Source organism: Loxodonta africana, chromosome 8 (genome assembly GCF_030014295.1).
Source record: "Loxodonta africana isolate mLoxAfr1 chromosome 8, mLoxAfr1.hap2, whole genome shotgun sequence".
In the NCBI taxonomy this organism is placed as follows: Eukaryota; Metazoa; Chordata; class Mammalia; order Proboscidea; family Elephantidae; genus Loxodonta; species Loxodonta africana.
The window spans coordinates 99,807,408-99,830,027 of NC_087349.1; the positions used below are offsets into that span (position 1 = coordinate 99,807,408).

At 38.0% G+C, this 22,620-nt stretch overlaps 1 protein-coding gene and 1 long non-coding RNA gene across 8 annotated transcripts in view; both read right to left on the reverse strand.

Moving 5' to 3' along the window:
• The window catches only part of LOC100664160 (T-cell receptor gamma chain C region C10.5), a 147,348-nt gene that overhangs the window by 77,145 nt on the left and 47,583 nt on the right, over positions 1–22,620 (reverse strand). The window lies entirely within an intron of this gene.
• Positions 1,646–5,606, reverse strand: LOC135232262 (uncharacterized). The gene is made up of 2 exons (XR_010322775.1): positions 5,265–5,606; positions 1,646–4,866 (listed from the first exon to the last, which is right to left on the reverse strand). It is a non-coding gene; the product is annotated as an uncharacterized LOC135232262 (long non-coding RNA).

The following is a 22,620-nucleotide window of genomic DNA, read 5'->3' on the forward strand; positions in this document are numbered from 1 at the left end:
TAAAACATGAGTATTCCACTATGTTTCTCTCCTGTCTTCAAGCATACAGTTTTGCCCTGTGCTTCTTGCTAAGTAATCTCAGGCCTTTTCCCTTCTCCTTTCTTTAATGTAATGCTTCTGATCTTCTGTCTTCATTTAATGGTCTTTCTGCACTTGAGTATTTTACTTTAGGTCTTCTCAAGTAGATTTTGGAAATAGGCAGGTTATTACTTACAGAGTTGATGCACTCTCGCTTGTTTGTCTTTCTGCCCAAGGATTGATCGTTAGTAAGGTTTAACTCAGATATGACATGAGGGATGGGAGAGTGTGGTTGTAATTGTTAGCTGTTATATAGACACGACATGCGGAATTCAAGAAAACTGAATGTGCCAGGTTGTAAGGTGACATTTTGTTTCTCAAAATTATCCTTCCCAAAATGGGAAGGGGGAAGGGGGAAGGGGTTGCCTTATATTTCAGTCCTTGTGCAACCTCTGATATTAGGAGATGCTCTTCTAATACTCTGCTTTGATCAAAAATTACTATTCAGGCAAGACAGCAGCCTGAAATGAACTCAATTAATGCTAATTTTGGTGACAGCACTGATAAAAGAAAGAGCAAAGACCAGCCCAGGATCGAGGATGAGAAGGCAGGAGGGAACCCAGAAGCTGCAGAAATGGAAATGGAGAAACCAAGGTCGAGAAGGGGAGAGTGTTGACATGTCATGGAGTTGGCAATCAATGTCGCAAAACAATGTGTGTATTAATTGTTTAATGAGAAACTAATTTGCTCCGTAAACCTTCAGCTAAAGCAGAGTTTAAAAAAAAAAAAAAAAGGAGAGAAAGAGCAAAGGTATTTAACACGGATTTGGTAATTATTAATTGAGGCTAAAATCACGATAGTTTGTGATTAAGTTATCCATTTATATATTAACAGGTTAAATGACAAAAAAAACTTTCCTATTATTTTGTGAGAGGGTAATTATTTCTCAGAATAAAATATCCAGTGACAATATCATACAGGGATTCTAAGACGTACACTGAGCCCCTGAGATGACTTAGAAAGTTGCTCTAAGAGAGCCATTTCAAATGCATATTGAGGAGCCTGAACAAAATTTTTAATAAATTGTGAGGGCCAAAAAAAAAGCACTATTTCTCAACTGGTATTTGTATTGATGTGATTTTTAACTTTGTAGGCATAAACTAATTCAGAAATTAGTAAGTATACCTTTGACTGTTTTTATCCTTATAATTTTATATATTTAAATTGAAAAAAAAATCCTTATTTTACTTACAAATATTTCTGTTGGAAAGTGAAGCATCACCTTGTAATCAGGAAGTAGATATTTGAGATAATACATAGTACATTCCAATTGTTTTTAGAAACAGCTAACCACAAGTCTTAGAAATAGAATTTTTCAAATAGTGACCATTTGTTCTTAAGTGAGCTATAGACTAGATAGTAGCTAATATATTTATCTGCGCTTCAGAGTTCAAAAAGAACTCTAGTGGGTGGTAATATAAATTTTGGAGAAGGAATTAATATTTTTATCATCTACCAACTTCCTGGCATTGTGGTTTGTAATTCCCATATTCAATTTAATTTAATGGTCACAACATTCGCTTGAGATAATCTTCATTATCTTCATTTTACAGAACGAGTAGAACTCAGTAGTTTAAGATTTGCTCAGTTACTGAACTATGTTAAAGACATTTGGGAAACGTGTTCATGAAGTAGTGTGACGTAAAAGAAAGCCAGATAAGTTGTTGTGTATCTACTATGATCCCAAATTTATAAAACAAACAAAAATATGCATAGATAAAAAGATCAGATGGTAATGTATCAAAGTGTTAGCAGTGATAAATGCAGTACCAAACATTAATTTTTTATATTTTCAATCTTTCTATAATGAGCAAATACTATGTTCATAATTTTAATAAAGCAATAACCAGTGAATCGAAATTTCCTTGCTAAAGGTTGTTTGCACAGGAAGTGATATAACCAGAAGCCCTATTCCAGAATCAAAGCCAAGTCCCTACTTTCCCCTGCCCCACACACTTCCAAAAACACTTCTCAGGGACATAACTGATTATATTAAGTCTGATTGCTACAATTCACACTCAGTATGTAGTCAATTAGAAAAAAAGAAGACCAGAAAGTTACTTTTCCATTGATGAATTCATTTTTTCATATAACCTCAACCACTAAAAAATAGTCCCTTTCTATTTTTCAACAGTTCATCATCTTTATGAAAATTCTTTTAAACTTTTCATTTCAGTTAATTTTCTAGGCTAGAAACATCTGTAAAATGTTCTCCTTCTTTCAGGCAAAAGTTCATCTTTAAGGCTAATGAGGAATAAACAAACTTATTGGACTGAATTTAGAAAAAAACAAATAAACTCAGCTTATGACATTCTGGAGTATGGTCACTAAGCCACATGTTTCAATATTTGATATGAATTATCCTGCAGTCAAATCACCAAATAGTTAATCCTCCATGACCAAATGACAAGTTTAACAAGATTTTTTTTTCATTTTTATTAATGGTTATACATTATTTATTGTTTATTCTTGGCATCAAACAAATAAAATGCATAAATGTGTTTACAAACCTTTCAACTCAGAAATATCAAAGGGATATAACATCTCCATCCTTTTGGAATCCATGGTTGTTCTAAATTCCTTGTTAAACTCCTTGTTAATGTCCTGCAGGTAATAGGTCAGTGTATATTGCCTCTTTAGAAACTGGACCAAGTTCCTCACCTCTTCAGCCATCCCACCATGATTCATGATCAAATTGGAACTAAATCCAAGGATTCTAAAGCCCGTATCAGGACTCTACCCTGTAGCACCTGCATCACCTGCCTCCTTGGTCACATTACAATGCAGAATTTAAGTGAATTTAAATTTCCAATGCAATAGTTAAGGAAAATTTACCTGTAACAATGAGCTTGGTGCCAAGACCAAACACTTTGACTCTCTTGCCATCCACTTGCCCACTACCTGAAAACCCTTTATAGAAATCTCCCTTTGTGCCTGTTTTAAAATAGCTCCTATATTTATTTCAATATTTATATAAATAAATAAAAATTGGCCCTGCTCACATTAAACAAAGACAAAGCTCAAACAAAATCACATTAGATCTGAGTGTAACTGAGAATGTAAGTAGTGGCCCCACTCAGCCAAGGAAGCTTGGGTTATGTTCTTTCTCTTGAATCTCATACATTGGAGAGACTTGTTTCACCTTTTTTTTTTATTTTATTTTTATCATTTTGCTTGAATCTTCTAAATCAGCTGCCTTAAAAATTTTTTCATTTATAAAGCCTGTTCTTTGCAACAAATGTAATAGCATTTAAAGTTAATTAATATTTGCTTAATTTTCTAAGAGAAACAATAATGGGAATCATATATACATGAGTACTTAACAAATGCACATTCAATATCAGTTACAGGAATTTTGTGTTTTATGTGTATGAGGGTGAACATCTGAAGTGCTTCTAGTATAACCTCTTTGTAGTACCCTAGACGAGCTGTTAGAGAGTATGAATTCTCAATGAGCTATTACTCTTTGTTGAAAGCCTGCTCTTTTTCATTTTTAAACACAACATTTACAATTTCCAGAGCATTGAATAAAAATTCTGTGCTTCTTATAAGAGAATCCTGTTGTGAATATTCCTTCAGCTGTTCCATCATGAACTGAGAGGCAGCTCTCAGTGATGAAGCTTAGTTTGTTGATGTAGTACAGCTACTATTCTTTAGCCAGCTTCAACATGTCTAGCACACTTGATGCCAATACAGAAAGAAAGCTGAATGGGAGGGGATCAAAATGATTTGTCATTCTGTAGAAATACCCTACGAATCACATTTTGATTATTTAATTAATGCATATTCAATATGACTTTCATGATCTTTCTTTGGGGGCAGCAATTTTAGTTCTTTGATTAGAAGTAGAAGCATTGTTTTCACACATGAGTAGTAACTAGTTACTAATTAGTCCATTAAAGAATCTATTTAAGAGGTCTTGGCACAGATGAGAAAATATTAAGAATACAAAAGTTTGACTTAATATTTGTAATATCGCATAATGGCTAAGACCGTGGGCTTTGGACTAAACAAATCTAGATTGGAATCCAAACATCACCACAATAACTAGTCCTGTGACCTTAGGCAAATATCAATTACATGAACTTCTCTAAGCCTTAGTTTCCTCATCTGTAAAATGGGGATAAAAGTATCTCTTGCATAGGGTTGTTGAGGAATGAGATAAGGCACTGAAATTTTTAGTATGGTGTCATTTTAATGGGATGGCATTGGGCCATTTCCACCAAATTTTTCCACCAAACACAAGTATTTTATAAGCAATAGCCTCTACATAAGGAAAGGGAAAGAGCTCATGAACCCAAGGCCTCCTACAATTCTACCAGCTACAGACCAAAGAACAGGAGGCCCAGTCAAGTCAGTAACTAGAACACCCATTCACTAGACTGAAAGCTTTTTGCAGGTCAGAACTGTGTCTTTTTTACCCTTTTATTCCCACCATTCAGCACAGACACTGTCTTCAATAGATGTTTACCCAGAGATTGAATGAACAAATGAGGATGTAAAACCACGTAGACTTTTCATGGACTTAGAGCTGAAATGGTTCATTGAACTTACATATTCCACTAAACTGACTCATCTCCAGGCCACATAACAAGAGTCACAGTAGCACACTTTTGTCTGATCTCAGTCTATCCCCTAATGAGCTAGAGTAATAAGAAGTGGAATGTATTGATGTGCTGTAGTCACTTACTCTAAGAAGTAATTTTTATGCATTCCTGTTAGAGGTAAAATCAAAGCCAATAATACAGGTTTTGCAAGTTATCAGGAGGAAGCAGCACCATGTTCTATCTAAAAATACAGAGAAAAGATAATTAATAAAATACCCTTTTGATGTCTCTTACTTAAAAAGATCTCCTTCAAGCAAAGTATTTTAAAATAGTAACTTACACCCATGACTTACAGACATGGTCCTCAAACATTTTAATTTCTAACCTGAGCCTATCTTTTCTGTAAATTCTAAAAGTACAGTTTCAATCTGCCTACAGAGAAGGAAGGGAAGAAGCCATTCACAAATCAGTTTTGTTTCCATATCCAGTAGCTAGTAGTTGCAAAATTACTGTTCACACACTGAGGCCAGGAACATGGCAGCCAGGTCAGAGCTGATCTTAACTTGCCTTTTCCAAAAAGCATCTATCAGTTTTGCATGATCAGAGCAAAAATAGAGGGGAAAAAAAAAAGTTACTTACCAAAAGGAGTTACTATGAGCTTTGTCCCTTCTCCAAAACTCTTGATCCATACTGTGCCACCACACTGGTTACAGCTTCTACAAAAATCTTAGTCATCTTCTAATTTCGTGATGTGACCAGCAGTTATTAAAAAGTTCTGTACTGCCAATTTGACCTTCTGGGTTCTTTTGGAAATCTTTGAATATAGGCTCTGTGATATCTGATATTTCATGAGTTTTTCTCAAATAAATTGACCCAAATGTGTTTTCCACTGAGGTAGCGAACACTGAAAAGTGCCCAGCAGAAAATGGAAAAGGTAAGAGTTAGTTTGAGAGCAGACCCAACAAGCCAGGCAACTACTTTTGTGAGTTAGAGGACTTACAAAAGCAGTATTCAGAAAATTAGAGCTTTTTTTTTTTTTTTTTTTAAATTTCCAGGTGCACAATTATGTTGGAAAGTACTCAGAGATAACATCAAAGGAAGGGCCCTTCTGTTTTCACAAATACCAGACTGCTCTGCTGGCAATATAGGGAGAGATTTCTGAAGGGCAGAATCTCTTCAGTAACTGAAAATGCAAATATACCTACACAAATATACTTGAGAAAGCTGAACAAAGCTCTCCATTTTCAATAAAGCCACTTTTACCATTTGCCGACATGTGTCTCTACCGGGGAGATGCCAAATGAAAGAATAAGTTCTGTGGTGAATATATTTCCTGGAAAAACAGAAGAAATTTATAGAATTCTATCTCCCATAAAATAATGAATTCCTTGATGAAGCTAGAAACTTGGGGAAAAAAATCCAGTTCTCCTGTATGTTGAAAGAAGAAACCTCTAAAATGTTGTTCTGTACCCTCTGCCACTCACTCACAGCATGGGAAAATCCAATTGCAGGCATCAGTTGAATGTTCCCTGGATACAGATGAGGTGTCCAGCTGTAAGGCGTGAGAGAGGACAGGCCCTAATGATGCAAGTATCCACCTAGATCTATCTTGTCCTTAAGTCTCATGAGCAGACACTGTCTCTGTCCCCAGGGATGAAGGTATGAATATGGTCACGGTGGGCGACTGTCCGGTCGTAAGAACTCACAGCCTCCAACCCAATTGGGGAGGACAAGAGGGCTGAATAAAAATTATGTTTGGAGAGGATTTTTTTTTTTTAACTGAGAAATCCAAGTTATTATTACTGAACTGTTAAATACTCTGCATCTTTTGTAGAAGTGGATGATGCCCACTCAATCCCTTTCTAACACTTTGTCCTCTGTTTTTTCCTTATTCCGAGACCATGAGGAGAATTATCAGGATCCTTAGGGGTTGTCTATATTTCAAGATCCATGAAGGATTTAAGGAATAAAATGCAAAAGAGTAAGTAATGCGTTATAAAATATCTTATTAGATATGCAGAAATCTAAGAGCCATGTAAAGGAAATAGATTTTACTAATGAGAATAAAATAAAACCTGAATAAATTGAGAGACATAACAATAATCTTGGAAGAAAAAATTCAGTATCATAAAGATACCAATCCCTTCTAAATTCACATATACATTGACAGTAATTTCAAACAGAATTCCAATTAGAATTACAGCATTTCATTTTTTTTTGGTTGTTTGGTGCAAGGGTTGGGGGTAAGATACCCAAGTTGATTTCAAATTCTATAAGGAAGATAACTGAAAAATAATACTTTGAGAAATAATAATGGAGAGATGTTTGACACAGTAGATCTTAACACTTATTACAAAACTACTGACATAATACGCTATTGGTACAAGAATAGTGAAACAGACCCGGCTACCATGATGATGGCCCTGACTGGGAACGCAACGCAGAACCCTGACAGAGCAGGAGAGCAGCGGGATGCAGACCCCAAATTCTTGTAAAAAGACCATACTTAATGGTCAGACTGGGACTAGAAGGACCCTGGAGGCCATTAGTCTTCAGACCTTTTGTTAGCCCTACACAGGAACCATTCCCAAAGCCAACTCTTCAGACAGGGACTGGACTGGAATATGGGATGGAAAGTGATACTGGTGAAGAATGAGCTTCTTGGATCAATTAGACACGAGACTATGTAGTCATCTCTTGTCTGGAGGGGAGATGAGAGACCAGAGGGGGCCAGGGGCTGCCCGAATGGACATGAGGACAGAAAGTGGAGGGAAGGAGTATGCAGTCCCATTAGGGGGATAGCAATTAGGAGTGTATAGCAAGATATATATGAATTTTTGTATGAGAGACTGACTTGATTTGCAAACTTTCACTTAAAGCACAATAAAAATTAATTACAAAAATATATATATAACTGAAGCAAAAAAAAAGAAACATAAAGCATATGATTTGGCATTTTTAAATTGTAGGAAAATGATACATAATACAAAAACTGGCATTGGGACTTTTGATGATATGTTAGGAAAACAAAAATAACTATCCCATACCATATAAAAATAAGTTCCAAGTAGATTAAAATTTAAATTAAAAATCCTATAAAGATGTAAGCTAGAAGCAACATTTAACAGAATAATTATATGCACTGAGTAGAGGAACTCAGAATAGGAAGAGGGTAGGAGACACCTTATCTGAATATGTTAACTTTTTTATTGTAAAAATACAGATAACACATCTGCCAGTTCAACATTTTTCACATGTGCAATTTACTCACACCAATTACATCAATCATGTTGCCCAACCATCACCAATATTCATTGCCAAATTTTTAGAAACGTGGAGAATTTTTTCTTTCCCAGTATTTTCAAATAAATATTTAAAAAAAAAAAGAGTGAACTATGAGGACTTACTGAGGTTTCATGGCACAATGAGATCTGTGCTTTCGGAAGATGAACCCATGAGTGGAAACGAGGGTGGACTGGCCAGAGAAGCAATTCTGATGAAACAAATGTGTTGGAAAATGAGGAGCAACCAGCAGTCTACATTACTGCAGTGACAATGGGTATGAACAGAAGGGCTGATGCAAGTAACATTAACAGGTTGACTAGAGTTTTAAAAGTATTCTCATGAGGTAAATCAAATTACCATCTCAGGATGATGAGAGTGAAGAAAAAAACACTTTAGAATCAGAAAGACCAAGTTCACTGCTGGTGATGTATCCTTGGGCACACACTTCTTAGAGCTTCGGTTTCCTCATCTTAAATAAGTGGATGATAATACCTACTTCTCCATTTTTTTGTTAGTCTCAAATGAGATAAATGAGTGTCTAGAATACAGCCTGGGACAAACTAGGTGTTCAGAATCGATGCAAAAATTCAGGAGCAAAGAAATTACTTTCTATGAAAGAAAGGAAATGCCTTAACTTGTGTATAAAAATTAGTAATTTTACTTCTAACCCTGCTATCTGTCTACACACCCACACAACACATTCCCTGAAACCAGCCAGGGTGAGGAATGAATAAATACACGTGTAAGTAGTAAATAAGTTAGGTGAAGTAAAGCACCAATTTCAACTGAATTGCTTGGATTTTTGCATGCCTTTTTCAGATTTGACAGTGATAGCTTGCCTAGGTAACAGCTTCAACAAAATGTGGTAAACCATCAAGAGATATGAAGATACATCTCTAGTTTCATTTGAGATTTTGGTTGCCATCATGAAACAGATAATAATTTATACATTTTTTCACATTGGCTTATCTTCTAGAAATTTTGATGGGTTTTAATAAAATCTGGCACATGAGTAAGTCACAGAGACATTGATAAGAAAAATGGCTAAACTACTGTCAGGATCTCGACAGGGAACTACCAGAAATTCAGGCTGGTTTCAGAAGAGGGTGTGGAACCAGTGATGTCATTGCTGATGTCAGATGGATCCTGGCTGGAAGCAGAGAATACCAGAAGGGTGTTTACCTGTGTTTTATTGACTACACAAAGGGATTCAACTGTGTGGATCGTGACAAATTATGGATAACATTGAGAAGAATGGGAATTCCAGAACACTTAATTGTGCTCATGAGGAACCTTTACATAGATCAAGAGGCAGTTGTTCGGACAGAACAAAGGGATATTGATTGACTTAAAGTCAGGAAAGTTGTCCGTCAGAGTTGTATCCTTTCACCATACCTATTCAATCTGTATGCTGAGCAAATAACCTGAGAAACTGGACTATATGAAGAACAGGGCATCAGGATTGGAGGAAGGCTCATTAACAACCTGCGTTATGCAGTTGACACAACCTTGCTTGCTGAAAGTGAAGAGGGCTTGAAGCACTTACTTACGAAGATCAAAGACCACAGCCTTCAGTATGGATTGTACCTCAACATAAAGAAAACAAAAATCCTCACAACTGGACCAATAAGCAACATGATGCTAAACGGAGAAAAGATTGACGTTGTCAAGGATTTCATTTTACTTGGATCCACAATCAACAGCCATGGAACCAGCAGTCAAGAAATCAAATGATGCATTGCATTGAGCAAATCTGCTGCAAAGGACTTCTCTAAAGTATTAAAAAGCAAAGATGTTACCTTGAAGACTAAGGTGCATCTGGCCCAAGCCATGGTATTTTCAATCGCATCATATGCATGTGAAAGCTGGACAATGAATAAGGAAGACCAAAGAAGAATTGACCCTTTTAAATTGTGGCTTTGGCAAAGAATATCGAATATACCATGGGCTGCCAAAAGAATGAACAAATCTGTCTTGGAGGAAGTACAGCCAGAATGCTCCTTAGAAGCAACGATGGCAGGACTACATCCTACATACTTTGGACATGTTGTTATGAGGAATCAGTCCGCAGAGAAGGGCATCATGTCTGGCAAAGTACAGGGTCAGAGGAAAAGAGGAAGACCCTTAACGAGGTAGATTGACACAGTGTCTGCAACAGTGAGCTCAAGCATAACAACGATTGTACGGATGGCGCAGGACTGGGCAGTGTTTTGTTCTGTTATGCATTGGGTCGCTATGAGTCAGAACTGACTTGACGGCACCTAACATCAACAACGACTGTCTTAAAGCAAATGAGTGTATTACCCGAAATCTACAAGAGATTAAAAAAAAAAAAATCACATACTAAATTAATCTATGAACTACTAGCTTTCACAGGTATAGGAATCAGAAAGTCAGGACCATCTTTGAATTCTGCATACCACACCAAGAGAAATGAAAACATATGTTCATAGAGGATTACTCATAATCACCAAAAAATGAAAGCAATCCAAACGTTTGTCAACTGGTGAATGGGTTAAAAAAAGGTGGTATGTCCATATAATGGAATATTACTCTGCAATTGAAAGGAACAAACTACTAATACATGCTACTATATGAATGTTCCTCAAAATCACTGTGATAAGTGAAAGTAGCCAGACACAATAAACTACATATTGTGCAGAAAAGGCAATTTCAGAGATAGAATCAGATTAGTGGTTCCCTAGGGCTGAAGATGGGAGTGGGGATTTACCGCACATGGGCTTGAGGGAACTTTTCCAGTGATGGCAATGTTCTAAAAGCAGGTTGTGGTGATGGTTACAAAGCTATATAAATGTACAAGAAATTATTGAATTGTGCACTTACAGCACGTGAATTTTATGCTATGTGAACAATAAATAATAATAATAATAAATAAGACAAGGATGTTTACTATCATTCCTACTACTTGAAATTGCTCAGAACTATTAGCTGGTACATTTAGTCAAGGGAAAATAAAATACATACATAACAATAAAAATATAAAAAATATGTCATTGGGTAAAATTCTATGGTGAAAATTGACATAAATATATATGTTGAAGGACAAAAAAAGGAACAATATAGAAATTTCCAGTTATCAAGGAAGAACTTATTTGCATGTTTTTAAAATATATGATAAGTGTCAAATTACAGTGGAATTTACATTCCATGATATGCTTAAAGGAAACCCTGGTGGCATGGCTGTTAACCAAAAGGTCAGCAGTTCAAATCTACCGGGCACTCCTTGAAAACTCCATGGGGCAATTCTACCCTGTGAAAATTGAATTCCTTTCATCTATCTAAGGTCCCTGGGTGGTGCAAATGGTTTGCACTCAGCTGATAACCTGAAGGTTGGTGTTTCGAAATTACCCAGCGGCACTGTGGAAGTAGAAGGCTGGTGATCTGCTCCAGTAAAGATTGTTGTTAGGTGTCATTGAGTCAGTGCATACTCCTAACAGCCACATGCACAACAGATTGAAACACTACCGTCACAATCATTGAGCCCATTGTTGCAGCCACTGTGTCAATCCATCTTGTTGAAGGGCTTCCTCTTTTTTACTGACCCTCTACTTTACCAAGCATGATGCCCTTCTCCAGGGACTGGTACCTCGTGATAACATGTCCAAAGTACCTGAGATGCAGTATCTCCATCCTCATTTCTAAGGAACATTCTGGCTGTACTTTTTCCAAGACAGAATTGTTCATCCTTCTGGGAGACCATGGTATATTCAATAGTCTTCTCCAACACCATATCTTCCTTATTCATTGTCCTGCTTTCACATGTATACAGGGTTATTGAAAATACCATAGCTTGGGTCAGTGCACCTTAGCTCTCAATGTGTTATCTTTGCTTTTTAACACTTTAAAGAGGTCTTTTATAGCAGATTGCCCAATGCAATACATCATTTGATCTCCTGACTGCTGCTTCCATGGGAGTTCATGGTGGATACAAGTAAAATGAAATCCCTTACAACTTCAATCTTTTCTCCATTTATCATGATGCTGCTTATTGGTCCAACTGTGAGGATTTTCATTTTCTTTGTGTTGAGGTATAATCCATACTGAAGGCTGCACTTTTTGATTTTCATCAGTAAGTGCTTCAAGTCCTCTTTGCTCTCAGCAAGCAAGGTTGTGTCATCTGCATATTGCACATTGTTGGTTTTCTTTCAATTCTGATGCTGGGTTTTTCTTCATATAGTCCAACTTCTTGGATTATTTGCTCAGCATAAAGATTGAATGAGTATGGTGAAAAGATACAACCCTGACACACATTTTTCTGATTTTAACCATACAGTATCCCCCTGTTCTGTTCAAACGGCTGCCTCTTGGTCTATGTACAGGTTCAGCATGAGCATAATTAAGTCTTCTGGAATTCCCAGTAAAGATTACAGCCAAAAATCCCTTTGGAGCAGTTCTACTGTATAATACATGTGATTGTCATGAGTTGGAATTGACTCAAAAGCAATAGGTCTGGTTTTTGATTTATTATCAACCTAAAATGTGGAAGATAGTACATAAGCTTTTAAAAAATAGGAGATTCTCAAGCAAAAATATTTGAAGGCTTCCATTCTAAAGCAGTGTTTGGAAGTCTCTAGTCTTACAGCAAGTTCTCATAGTCTGCACAAACACCACCAAGAGTGCATTTTTGCATAGTGAAAAACTTTTTCAAACCTATTAGCAAGGGTAAAAGCCAAACCAAACCCATTGCCGTCGAGTCAATTGCAAATCATAGCGACCATACAGGACAGGGTACAACACCTCCTAAGGTTTCCAAGGCTGTAATCTTTACGAAAGCAGACTGCCACGTCTTTCTCCCTAGGAGCAGCTGGTGAGTTTGAAAGGCTGGCCTTTTGATTAGCAGCCAAGTACTTAAGAACTGCACCACCAGGGCTCCTTATCAGCAAGCATAGATGAGTTAAAAATGTTTCCAGAGAATTTGTACTGGGACCTGGGCCCTCCTCCGGGCTCTGGGCCCAGTGAGTTTTGCTGGCTTACTCCCTACCCTAAGAGCTCTTTGGTGGTACAAATGGTTTACATGCTGGGCTGCTAACTGGAAGTTTGGTGGTTCGAGTAAGCCCAGAGGCGCTGCAAAAGAAAGACCTCGTAATCTGTTTCCTCAACATCAGCCATTGAAAACCCCAGGGAACACAGTTCTACTCTGAAATACATGGGGTCACCATGACCCAGAGTCCACACAACAGTAACTGGTTTGGTTTGGTTTTGGGGCCCCCTTCCCCCACCTGCTGTCCTTTCACCACCTCCTTCTTTGCTGGCCCTGCTGCACAAAGAACTCTAGTGCCTGTTGTTGTTGTTGTTAGGTGTTGTTGAGTCAGTCCCAACTCAGCGAACCTATGTACGATGGAACAAAACGCTGCTGGGTCCTGCGTCATTCTCACAATTATTGTTATGCTTGAACCCATTGTTGCAGCCACTCTGTCAATCCATCTCGCTGAGGGTCTTCCTCTTTTTTGCTGACCCTCTATTTTACAGAGCACAACATCCTTCTCCAGGGACTGATCCCTCCTGATAAGATGTCCAAAGTATGTAAGATGTAGTCTCACTACCCTTGCTTCTAAGGAGCATTCTGGTGATGCTTTTTCCAAGACAGATTTGTATGTTCTTTTGGCAGTCCACGATGTATTCAATATTCTTCACCTACACCACAATTCAAAGGCATCAATTCTTCTTCAGTCTTCCTTATTCATCATCCACCTTTCCCATGCATATGAGGTGATTGAAAACACCATGGCTTGTTTCAGGTACACCTTAGTCTTCAAGGTGACATCTTTGTTTTTCAACACTTTACAACAGGTCTTTTGCAGCAGATTTGCCCAGTGCAACACATCTTTTGATTTCCTGACTGCTGCTTCCATGGGAGTTGATTGTGGATCCAAGTAAAATGAAATCCTTGACAATGTCAATCTTTTCTCCGTTTAGCGTCATGTTGCTTATTGGTTCAGTTGTGAGGATTTTTGTTTTATGTTGAGGCGTAATCCATTCTGAAGGCTACGGTCTTTGATCTTCATCAGCAAGTGCTTCAAGTCCTCTTAACTTTCAGCAAGCAAGGGTGTGTCTTCGGCATAACACAGGTTGTTAATTAGTCTTCCTCCAATCCTGATGCCCTGTTCTTCATATAGTCCAGTTTCTCAGGTTATTTGCTCAGTATACAGATTGAATAAATATGGTGAAAGGATACAACCCTGATGCACAATTTTCCTGACTTTAAACCACACAGTATCCCCTTGTTCTGTTAGAATGACTGCTTCCTGATCTATGTACAGGTTCCTCAGGAGCACATTTAAGTGTTCTGGAACTCCCATTCTTTGCAGAGTTATCTGTAATTTGTTATGACCCACACAGGTGAATGCTTTTGCATAGTAAATAAACCACAGGTAAACATCTTTCTGGTATCCTCTACTTTCAGCCACGATCCATCTGACATCAGCAATGATTTCCCTCGTTCTATTTCCTCTTCTGGATCCAACTTGAATTTCTGGCAGTTCCCTGTGGATGTACTGCTGCAATTGCTTTTGAATGATCTTCAGCAAAATTTTACTTGAGTGTGGTATTAATGATATCGTTTGATAATTTGTGTTCAGTTGAACACCTTTCTTTGGAATAGGCATAAATATGGATCTCTTCCAGTTAGTTGGCCAGGTAACTGTTCTTTCCAAATTTCTTGGCACAGACAAGTAAACATTTCCAGCGCTGCATCCATTTGTTGAAACATTTCAACTAGTATTTTGTAGATTCCTGGAACCTTGTCTTTCATCAATGCCTTCAGTGCAGCTTGGACTTCTTCCTTCGGTACCATCTGTTCCTGATCATATGCTGCCTCCTGAAATGGTTGAACATCGACTAATTCTTTTTGGTATAATGACTCTGTATATTCCTTCTATCTTCTTCTGGTGTTTTCTGCGTCATTTAATATTTTCCCTGTAGACTCCTTTAATATTGCATCTCAAGGCTTGGTTTCTGTGTTTGTTTGTTTGTTTGTTTGTTTTTAGTTCTCTCAGCTTGAGAAATACGGAGTGCATTGTTCCCTTTTGGTTGTCTATTTCCAAGTCTTTGCACATGGCATTATAATACTTTGTCTTCTTGAGCTGCCCTTTGAAATCTTCTGTTCAGCTCTTTTACTTCATCATTTCTTCCTTTTGCTTTAGCTTCTTGAAGTTCAAGAGCAAGTTTCAGAATCTCTTCTGACATCCGTTTTGTTTTTTTCTTTCTTTCCTGTCTTTTTAATGACCTCTTGCTTTCTTCATGTATAATGTCCTTGATGTCCTTCCACAACTCATATGGTCTTTGATCATTTGTTCAATTAGTGTTCAAATCTATTCTTGAGATGGTCTCTAAATTCTCTAGTGCCTAAAGGAAGGCAAATGATGACTCTCACAATCTGAGCCCCTGAAGAGTAAGGTCTAGACCATGGAAAGTTCCCAAGGTGAAACAAATTTGTCATGTTTGAAGAACACAAGAAACAAGGCAATGGGGCTGAAGCCTAAGAGAACAATAAGAAGAGCAGAGCTAGGTGAGGTCAACAAGGTTGGCAGGGTCTAACATCGGGCTTCATAGGCTGTGAAGAGCTTGGGTTTTATTCTTAGTGGAATGAAAACTCATTGGAAAGTTTTAAGAGTTTATAATTATATACTTATATACGCCTTAGGCTGGGTTCTCTAGAGAAGCAAAACCAGTAAAACATGTAAATATACATAAAGAGAGATTTATATCAAGGAAATGGCTCACACGATTGTAGAGGCTGAAATGCCCCAAGTCCCTGTATCAGGATAGAGGCTTCTCTCAATTCACATAGCTGAAGGGGCTGGCTAACCCAAGATCAGCAGATCAGAGAGTGGGCCTCCCCCTCTCAGGCTGTGAAGGCCAACAATTTCTAAGAGCTGAAGATAAGCTGACAGCTCAAGTTCCAAGAGCCAAAGGTCAGACAAACAGGAGGCAACCGCAGGTTCCAGAGCAAACAAAAAAGCCAGAACGTCTCCTTATATTTGGATACAGGCCACATTCCCAAGGAAACTCCCTTTCAACTGATTGGCTACTCGCACCAGGTTCAATCATGGGAGTGATCACATATAAACACTGAGAATCATGGCCCAGCCAAGGTGACGTACAACATCAACTATCATATATATGTATATCTATGTGTATATATATATATATATATATATATACACTTAAAAGATATATTTATAATCATATATATACATACATATATGACAAATTTAATTTGACTGTTAGGTGGACAATGGACATTGAAGAGGCAAGAATGGAATTAAACAGACCAAGCAGCCCAATCTAGAGAAGACGGATTAGGGTGACAGGAATAGAAATATAAAAATGAATACATATTCTGAGTGTATTTGGGGAGGAACAGGTAACAGGACATGTCCTTGTTTTTTATGTTGCAAGTGAGATTTTGGCTGAAGTCACTAGTTAGACAGTGGTGCCATTTACTGAGGTAAGAGTTTTCAGAAGAAAGCAATACAGGCTGTAGGGATTTGTGTGAAGGAGTGGATTGAAATCAATAATTTTGTTCTGACTACTTATTAGACATCCCAGAAGAGAAGAATGCTGCTGTAATGTATTGATGTAGGTGTTGTTGTTGCTACCGTTGTTCTTGTTATTTTTAAGCTGTGTCTGTTAAGACCTTAGACAGAAAAAACGCCTGGATCATACTAAAAGATAGGAAGTAGGTCAAGGCTATCAAACATTGAATGAAGAGCATAGGAGTCCAGTTAGAACTTCTTCAAATTTCACAGTAAAGAGAATGAAATTTGGACCTTGGTTCTATGGGTCCTTCTATATACCTTCTGGAAGTAGCACAGAGTTTACACTTATATTCATGCAATGACCAACCACCACCTCCTATACTCACATGTTTGAGACCTACACCAGGGAAACTAGTCCAATTATTGGGAATTTCAGAACAAGCAGAAGGCTACAAAAGTGAAGAGGATTAAGTGGCTGAGGGAAAACAACATGGAGGCAGATGGAGCTGAAGTCCACCCCTGCCAACCTTTATTCCCTTTCCAAGTGTCACATGCTTTACGTGGTGGTCACATACTTTGCCTAAAAATAAGACCTGATTGAGTTCTGGAGTCATTGCTTATGAAGACAAGGCTTTGTTGTTACATTTACATTTACAAAGAAATAAGATTTTTCTAAAAGAACTCCAATGTTGGCCACAAGGGAGGCAGGAAATAACACTGTGGTTAACTTGCTTTGCACAAGTCACCTGTTCTGTTATCTCTGGTCCCCAGCTTCCTCATCTGAAACGGGAGCATTAGGCCAAATTTGTCCTAAGATCCCTTTCTGTCCCCACAGCAAGTTGAAGGTTAGTATAGAGAAGGTTTTCTTACAGATGCCTTCTGGCTCTGTGGTATTGTGAGATCCCAGCAGGCATAATAGTATGTGGCTTCATCTTCCTTGGTGACATTATTTATTATTAGGTAAAAGACACCGTTCTCTTTCTCATCCATCTGCATGCGGAGTTTAGGCTGGTCTTGCTTGTAACTCTTGGTTGAGCCATAAAGGATTCATTTCAGGGGCTCCCTTCTTTTTGTTGATACCAGTGCACAGTGGCATTCTCCAAGGGAACTTTAGACATTTTGCAACTCATGTGCACTGTTCTGTCTTGTCTTCTTGTAAAAGAGATTTGATCCTGAGATATTCTCATTTTGGTGTCTCCATCTGAAAAGTAAGGGAGAGAAATCCGAGGCATTTGGAAAGGTTGACCCTGGAAACAGTGCACAATGACAAGATAAGAAAGGAGAAAAATCAACCTACAAACCCAAGCCAAAGACACAAGGAAAATTCACAGGGTCAGCACTGATAGTGAGTGGTCAGAACAGAGATTATGAGAGAACATGAATTGAGGTGAAGGATGAAGAGCAGCTCTTACTCTGCAGAGACTGGGGGAGGAAAAGGTTTGTTTCAGAACCAATGAAAGTCCTTCATAGTAGGATTTGTTGCAGTTTTACTTTCATCATCTTTCAGGTATAAGGGAACTAACAGATTCCAGGAGATCTCATCAAAACACCTATGTTATAATAATTTAATGTTAATTCCCCTCCCATTTTTCTTTGAAAACACTTGTCCTGGACTTCTTCACTCCCTGAGTTATGTATTTTTTGCCATATTTCATGAAAGTTTTGGGTATTTATATTTTTTTTTATCATGAGAATTGGAAGGAAAGCATCATTACTGTATGTTACAATATTCGTGAGATAACAGATTAACTTCACAACCTTACACAGTCATACGCACATTTTATACATCAGTAGTTTGCCCAAAGTGTGGTAAGCATTAGCAATTACTGTAGCTGCTGCTGTAGATACTATGATGTTACTCTATTGTGGAGCAAGCAAAACATTGGAGGAAAAAAAATCTCCCTTCATTTATCACCCTTTTTTCTTTTCTCATTCACCATTTTTAGCTTTTCAGAATTAGAACTATCTTTTATAGTTGTTTGGACATAAATGTAATATGCATTTTTTTTTTTTAAGAATGCTTCTAAGTGTCACTATTTTAGCTGAGATGGTTCATTGGTGTGATTTAACCACAATGGGATAGGACACTGTGAGTTGAGGAACATTCTACTAAGAATTTTCATTTCCGTCGCCTCATTCAGTCCTCAGCAATTCTTTGAGATTGTTAACATTATTCCCACTTAAAACTGGGAAAGGAGAATGAAAAGATTTAGTAACTTTCCTAGATCACACTGTTAGTAAGTGGCTGAGCAGGAATTTGAAATCATGTCTCTGTCACTCAAAAGGCCTGTATCTTTCATCATTCATTCAAAGTCAACAAACCATATCTAGTACTGAATCATGCTACCTTCCCAGGAAGCTTCCATAGACGGTGAAGCAGAGGCAACTCATGACACTTTACAAGTGCCAGCCTAGGCCCCAGGGAGTAAGGATAAAAGATTTAGTGACCCAGCTCAAAGCAGCATTATGGAATGAGTACTTGGACTCCTTGCTCAGACCTTGGTGAAGATACATGTGCAGGAGAAAAGTACTCTCTAGACAATAGGTCCCTCTGGGAGGTAAAGAGGAGGAGATGCATGTGTGGGCGGTGGGTGTGGTAGTTGGTTTTTGTATATTTACAGTGGGGCATTTTGACGTAGTATATCCCAGCAAGCACAGTAATACTTCCTTGCATCCTCCTCGGCAACTTGGTGTATTCTCAGGCTCTTAGACAAGTCATTCTGCCCTTTCCTTGCTTCATACCTTTCTTCACTGACACTTTGTTCATGAACATTTTCATTTGAAGAAATACACAGAATTCATTCTAGAGGTTGGTCTCTCTTCTCTTGGTACCAGTGTATATACACGTTCTTCTTTATGGCACTTTTTTTAAACAGTACTTTAATGAAGTGTTACAAAACAAACTAGTTTCTCATTAAATAGTATACACATTGTTCTATGACATTACTTAACAGCCCCACAACATGTCAACACTCTTCTCAACCCTGGGTTCCCTATTACCAGCTTTCTTGTTCCCTCCTGCCTTCCAGTCCCTGCTCCAGTGCTGGTGTGCTCCTTTAGTCTTGTTTTGTTCCATGGGCCTGTTCAATCTTTGGTTGAAGGGTGAACCTCAGAAGTGACCTCATTACTGAGATGAAAGGGTATCTGAGGGCCATACTCTCAGGGTTTCTCCAGTCTCTGTCAGGCCAGTGAGTCTGGCCTTTTTTTTGTGAGTTTGAATTTTGTTCTATATTTTTCTCCATTTCTGTCTGGGACCCTCTATTGTGATCCCTATCAGAGCAGTCAGTGATGGTAGCCAGGCACCATCTAGTTTTATTGGACTCAGTCTGGTGGAAGCTGTGGTAGTTGTGGTTCATTAGTCCTTTGGACTAATCTTTCCCTTGTATCTTCAGTTTTCTTCATTCTTCCTTGCTATCAAAGGGGTGAGGCCAGCGGAGTGTCCTAGATGGCCACTCACAGGCTTTTAAGTCCCCAAACACTACTCATCAAAGTAGACTGTTGAACATACTCTTTATAAACTAAGTTAGCCAATTAAACTAGGTGTTCCCTGAGACCATGATCCCCACAACCCTCAGCCCAGCAATTCAGTCCCTCGGGAAGTTTGGATGTGTCTATGGAGCTAAGATGACCTTGCTTTTGTACAGGTTGTCCTGGCTTCCCCAGTATTATGTACTGTCTTACCCTTTACCAAAGTTTCCACTTATCTATTGTCTATTATTTTTCCACCCCCACCTCTGCCCTCCCTCGTAATCATTGAAGATTTTTTCTTTTTCTATGTAAACCTTTTCATGAGTTTTTACAGTAGTGGTCTCGTACAATATTTGTCCTTTTGTGATTGACTGATTTCACTCAGCATAATGCCCTCTAGATTCATCTACATTAGGAATTGCTTCACAGAGTCATCGTTGTTCTTTGTCATTGCATAACACTCCATTGTGTGTATGAACCACAGTGTTTTTTATCCATACACCTGTTGAAGGGCATCTCGGTTGTTTCCATTTTTTACTATTGTAAACAATGCTGCAATGAACATGGGTGTGCATGTGTCTATTCATGTGATGACACTTAGCTCTCTAGAATGTATTTATGGCATTTGTTTTTACCTGGCATTCAAGAAAGGCTGTATTTCCTCTCTTCTTAGTGATGGATGTCACAGTTTTTTTACTAGAATGTCTCCACTTGTATCTGGAAGAAAAACAAAAGCAAAATTTGCGAAATTTTGAAGTCCATTAAAATAGCATACTCTATTTTTTTTATTTTACTCTAACATAGTATTCTCTATTAATAAAAAGTTGGAGGTTAACATTTTCTTCCTGAAGAATTCAAGGTCATGGTGGAATTTGAATGACCCTTGACTTTGTTCCTCCTGAACATGGTGGGATTTGACTGTCCATGCTTTCTACTGCCTCACTGCAAATGACTAAGATATTCCTTCGGTAAAGCCAACTCAAGTCCAAGGGAGGTCACCACAAGGACCTGCCGGAGCAGCAGCATTCTGCTGGCACTTTTTATGCAGAAGGAGAAGTGACTGAATAATGGGATAGTATCAGAGCAAGTCTGAGAGTCTGATAAGGTAAGAGGAAGTGGCACTCTGAGCACAGAGCTAAGATCATAGACTGCAGAAACAAAGATCCAGGATATTTCACCAAAACTTCCCATAGAAATAGATCCTCTAACTCGGTTTACCAGCAGAATTTTCTTTATTACTGTGTAACTTTTACCATCTGAGGATATTAATGTAAAGAAGCCATTTTCTTGTTAAAGGACTTAAGTCCTCTATTATTTAAAAATAAAAAATAGAGAAATCTTAAAATCTACATTCGATGTGCCTCAGCAGTAACTGTTTTATCCTAACAGCATTGCTTGTCTCTACCCGCCATCAGGCAATTGTCACCCACACAGGCTAAAGTGACAAGTTCCTTTTTTGTAATCCAGCTTGATCCTTTAGATAACCTAGTCAAAGGAGACTTATTTTAGATTCTCTTATTTGTCAACGTTACCATGAAATAGAAACAGAGATACTGTATCCTTGGAGTGCCTTAATACATCCTGAAAACCAAAATCATTTTTATTTAAAAACAAACAAAATTTACTATGGTAAAATGAAGGCATACTCGGGGTATGGAACATACAGAAACACACGCAGAAGAGAAAATAATCACTCTTCGTCCCATCACAGAAAAAACTACTCTTAAAAGTTGAATCCTCTTGAATGAAGACAACTTAAGACAAAAGGGAAAGATTAGCCCAAAGGACTGATGGACCACAACTACCACAGCTTCCACCAGACTGAGTCTAGTACTAGATGGTGCCCAGCTACCACTGACTGGGGGATCACAGTAGAGGGTCCCAGACAGAGCTGGAGAAAAATGTAGAACAAAATTCTGAGTCAGACTAGAAGGCAGGAGGCAACAGGAAAGCTGGCAATAAGAAACCCAAGGTCAAGAAGGGAGAGTCTTGACATGTCATAAAATAATGTGTGTACTAACTGTTTAATGAGAACCTAGTTTGTTTGTTTTTTTATGGGTAGTTTGTTCTATAACCTTCAGCTAAAGTGTAATAATAAATAATAATAAGCCTAAGAAAAGTTACAGCCAAAGTTAAGAGGTAAAGAACTTTGTAACATATGAAAAAAAAAAAAAAACTGAAACTGTTGGTCTTCCTTTCCAAGTCTAGTTTCCATTTGTCTTTTTAATTTGCTTCACAAAAAAACAAAACCAAACCTACTGCTGTCAAGTTGATTCTGACTCTCAGCAACCCTATAGTACAGAATAGAACCGCCCCACAGAGTTTCCAAGGCTATATGACAGTATTGTATGTTCAATTTTATGCTGTTTTTATTACTTAAAATGATGCCATAACCATCGTTCTACACTGTAGTTTTTTACAGTGCTCTAACTCTTTTGATTGTTTCTCGTAGCAAGACTCCTTGTTCATCACTACAATGACCGTCAGAACGCTAGTGTTACAGAGGTTTTCATTCATTTTACACACCTGCTTTACAAAACTCAAGAGCAGAAGAACAGGAAATGAATTACTTTAATACATCAGTTTGTTTTTATTAACCCCTACTATGCTCCAGGGGTCCTTGGGTGGTATAAACAGTTAACAGGCTCCACTGCTAACACCTCAGAAGAAAAACCTGGTGATCTACTTGCAAACAAATCAGTCATTGAAAATTGTATGGAGCACAGTTCTATTTTGACACA